The following is a 5,000-nucleotide window of genomic DNA, read 5'->3' on the forward strand; positions in this document are numbered from 1 at the left end:
AATGGAAAAAATAGGGGGGAAAAAAAGATCCACTGGGCTCTCAGCCAATGGGCAGGCCATTTTCCCAGAGAGCTGATTGGTCAGTAGGTGGGGCTTTTCTACCTGCTGAGCTCTGATCCTGAACTTCACCTGCTCCGGAGCAGGTTAGGTGTTCAGCATATGTTACCATGGCAACATACCTCGATAAAATGTAAACCACCTTCATGGTACAGAAAACCCAGCAGGGTTAACCTGAAGTGACCTCACTGAGCCCAGATCAGCTGCAGGTCCAGTCCAGCTCAGGTCAGACAGCTGCCGCCTGTCTGCTGATTGCACGACGTCACTCAAAACAAAAATGGCTCCTGCACAGATGATTGGTTGAAGTGTTGTTTCAGCTGCATGCACTGTGACTGGCGTGCAACACGGAGCGTACACCAGCCTGATTAACCCTAACCCTGAACCCAGCGGCATCACGGCTCGAGCAGGTCAGCGCATCCTCAGGTGGACGCCTCACACGGCACCCCTAACCCACACCCTGCACACCCTGCACACCCTGCACACCCTCCACACCCTGCACACCCTCCACACCCTGCACACCCTCCACACCCTCCACACCCTGCACACCCTGCACACCCTGCACACCTTGCACAGGGTGTACAGGGTGTGCAGGGTGTGGAGGGTGTGCAGGGTGTGCACTGGGCGTCTTCATGAATTCATACAAGCCTGTAACAGTTGTATTACGGGTTGTATTACAGTGTGTGTGTTTCTTCATGAAGCAGCTGCTCTTCACTCTGACAGTCCAGCTGCTGAGCCACACAGCTCAGGACGGAGGACGGCAGGTGAGTGGGCGGGGCTTCAGTCCGTCCCGGGTCACCTGTCTGTTTACACCTCTGATGTCATGTGGACAAACGGCCTCTGAATGTCCTGAGAGACACTGAGGACACACTGCTGCTGTCCACCTGAGCTGAGAGCTGCAGGTGATGGACAGATGTGAACACCAGGCTCAGAGGCACTTCAGCAGGCTGCCAGGAGGAGGCAGGCGTCAAACCTGCGACCCTGAGAGGGCTCTGCCTCCTGAAGCCGCAGGAGACTCGCTGACGCTGCAGGCTGTTTGTAGTGGAAACTGAGGGAGACACAACACACAGATTAACCTCAGATTAAGCTCAGATTAAGCTCAGATTACACAGGGAGACGTCCTGTCCTGTGTGACCCTCACCTGAACGCCGCCCTGCTCAGCCCACCTGCACCACAGAAACAGAACTGGGTAGAATGGGCGTTGGCAGTGAGCCTACAGGCAGCCATGATTGAGGACCTGATTAAATAACTTTATTGACTCGCTCATGGTGACAGGAGGAGCACCTGGCCGGCAGGTGGATCTCTGTCACGGCGACAACGAAGGAGGAGGTTAAAGTTCAAATCAGATCAGAAGCTAATTCATAGTTAATGTTAGCTAATCAGCTGTGCTGTTAAGAAAGTTATTGAACGAGGCTCACTGGTTTCCACAGTTCAGACAGAACATGTTCCTGTCAGCCTAAGCTCCGCCCACACACATACACACACACACACACACACACACACACACACACACACACACACACACACACGCAGTATGCTCTGGGCCCCTGGGGGCCCTCGTGGGGCCTCAGCGACATGACGGACAGTTTGCTCTCAGCTTTATTTACATGCAGGTGAACTGATGTCCTGCAGCTCGCCGCCTCAACGCTCTTTTAATTATTAATGTTGTCATTTCCTTGTGTTGTTTCCTGGTAATTTAATAATTTGACATCCAGATCATTTATTGATCCTTTGGTTTTTAATCTTTTGCTAATTCCATAATGAACACAACCAAAATATCTTTTCACACACTCACACACTCACACACTCACACTGAGGTGCAACACACTGACCAGCTCCCAGCTCCACACCCTGACCCCTGACCTCTGACCCCTGACTTCTGTGTGGAGGGGACAGAGAAAAGACTTTGGTCCTCTGCAGGGTGACATTGTCTCTCAGGCCATATAAGGTGCTGTGGCTCCGCCCCTGTCAGTAGGGAGGCGGGGGCAGCGTTGCCATGGCGCCGTACGCTGCAGGAAAGCACAGGCAGCCTCGCTGACGCGGCTCTGCAGCCGAAAAAATGATCAGACAAATAGATCAACAATGTTCCTGAATGTGTCAGAGATTTCAATTAAAACATTTGCATGCAGTTATTATCAGCTGTGTGTGATGATATGAGGATTCTGTGATAAAGTGATGAATTCATGGTAAGTGATGCTGAATTCAGCAGAAGGGTCTGGCAGCGACGAGGCAGCAGCTGCTGGCAGGAAAACTAAAGGTCGACATGGAACGCAGAACTTTCCAGAAAGAGCAGTCCAACCTGTCTGCTGTGTGTTTGCTGCACGTGTCTCTTCTGCCTGATCTAGTTCTACATTCTGTGTTATTTTGATGAGCCGACATGCAGCTGCTCGCTGATTGGTCGGATCCAAGCCGACTGATTTTAAATCATAACTCAGAAAGCGGTCTGAAATATCCAGGGGTCGACTCGGGTCGTACTGAGGCCAGGAAAAAATAATCCAGCCCTCATGAAGGTGTAATCTGAAGTCACTGACGATGATGATGATGATGATGATGATAGTGACGATGATGATGATGGTGATGATGATGGTGATGATGATGATGATGGTGATGATGATGATGATGATGATGATGATGATGATGATGATGATGATGATGATGATGGTGATGATGATGAAGATGATGATAATGGTTATGATGGTGATGATGATGATGGTGATGATGATGATGATGATGGTGATGGTGATGATGATGATGGTGATGGTGATGGTGATGATGATGATGATGGTGATGGTGATGGTGATGATGATGATGGTGATGATGATGATGATGATGATGATGGTGATGATGATGTGATGGTGATGATGATGATGGTGATGATGATGATGATGGTGATGATGATGATGATGATGATGATGATGATGGTGATGATGATGATGATGATGATGATGATGATGGTGATGGTGATGGTGATGATAATGATGGTGATGATGATGATGATGATGATGGTGATGGTGATGATGATGGTGATGATGGTGATGATGATGATGATGATGATGATGATGGTGATGATGATGATGTGATGGTGATGATGATGATGGTGATGGTGATGATGATGATGGTGATGATGATGATGATGATGATGATGATGATGATGGTGATGATGATGATGATGATGATGATGATGATGATGATGGTGATGGTGATGATAATGATGGTGATGAGGTGATGATGATGAAGATGTGATGATGGTGATGATGGTGATGATGATGTGATGGTGGTGGTGATGAGGTGATGTAAACGTGTGTTCAAACAGTCCCTCGGGGCTCGATGCCTTCAGGTGGGGGTCGAGGTTTGAGCATCAGCTTGGGGGTCCAAACATGAGAAAGTTTGAAAACGAAGAGAAGGTCCCGGCAGGACGAGGGTCACCTGGACGCACCTGCCGGGATGGGTGGCTCCTGTCTGCCTCAACGCCTTTTCCTCTGCAAACGGCATCTTTATGCAACAAGTTACACAACCGAGGGGGGAGTGGGGGTGGGGGTCAGAGGAGGTGGGGGGGATGGGGGGGCAGAGGAGGCCCACAGCTCCTCTTGGTGGCTCCCACAGAACGATCTCCAATTACAGGACAAAGGAGACTCATTCAGGCCTGCTGGTCTGAACACTGCAGCTTTGCATGTCTAATGAGAGCTGCACTGAATGCTAAGAGGACACACACACACACACACACACACACACACACACACACACACACAGGAGTGCACGGTGACACTCAGGCTGGGCCTCCTCGCTCTAAATACACCGTCCAATGAGCTTCCTCCGCTGCCTTGGCCCGAAACAGCCACACACACACATACACACACACACTGAGGAAGAACACACACACACACACACACACACACACACACACACACACAGACACACTGAGTAACAACACACACACACACACACACAGCGAGGAGCAGCACACACACACACACACACACACACAGCGAGGAGCAGCACACACACTCTGTCAGGTGGTGTGTGTCCTCACCTGTTCACTGAGACAAAAACAGTCTAAGCTCCAGTCTGAAGTGCACTACAAGTCCCACAATGCACTGCTTCAGCGAGCAGCCACTCACAGAGCTGCGTGTGAGCGGACGCAGCATCCCATCATCTCACACAGAGCATATCTGAACACATGGCGCGGCCTCAGCTGCTGTCGTCACCATGGTAACGCCTGCTGAGGCTCATGGGTACTGTAGTGTGGAGTGATCTCTCAGCCAGGAAGTGTGATGTCCACATCAGCCTGTAGTTTATTATTATTAATAGGATTATTCTGCGGCTCAGAGTCTAAAGTAAAACTCCAGTTAAGGAAAAATAACAGGGTAGATCCGTGAGAATCCGTTGCCATGGTTTCTGTCAATATCATGCATCACGGGAAAAACATGACATCAAGTCACGTCACGTCACGTCACGTCACGTCACGTCACGTCACGTCACGTCACGGCAAGTCACGTCACGTCACGTCACGTTAAGGTCACGTCACGTTAAGGTCACGTCACGTCACGTCACGTCACGTCACGACACGACACGTCACGTCAAGTCACGTTAAGGTCACGTCACGTCACGACACCTCATATCACGACACATCACGTCACGTCACGTCACGTCATGTTAAGGTCATGACACGTCACGTCACGACACGACACGTCACGTCACGTCACGTCACGTCACGTCACGTCACGTCACGTCACGTCACGTTACGTTAAGGTCACGTCACGTCACGTCACGTCACGACACGACACGACACGACACGACAAGATACAACATGTCACGACACGTTAAGGTCACGACACGTCACGACACGTCAAGTCACGACCCGACATGTCACGATACAACATGTCACGTCACGTCACGTCACGTCACATCACGTCACGACACGACACGACACGTCACGTCACGTCACG

Source organism: Myripristis murdjan, chromosome 4 (genome assembly GCF_902150065.1).
Source record: "Myripristis murdjan chromosome 4, fMyrMur1.1, whole genome shotgun sequence".
Lineage (NCBI taxonomy): Eukaryota > Metazoa > Chordata > Actinopteri > Holocentriformes > Holocentridae > Myripristis > Myripristis murdjan.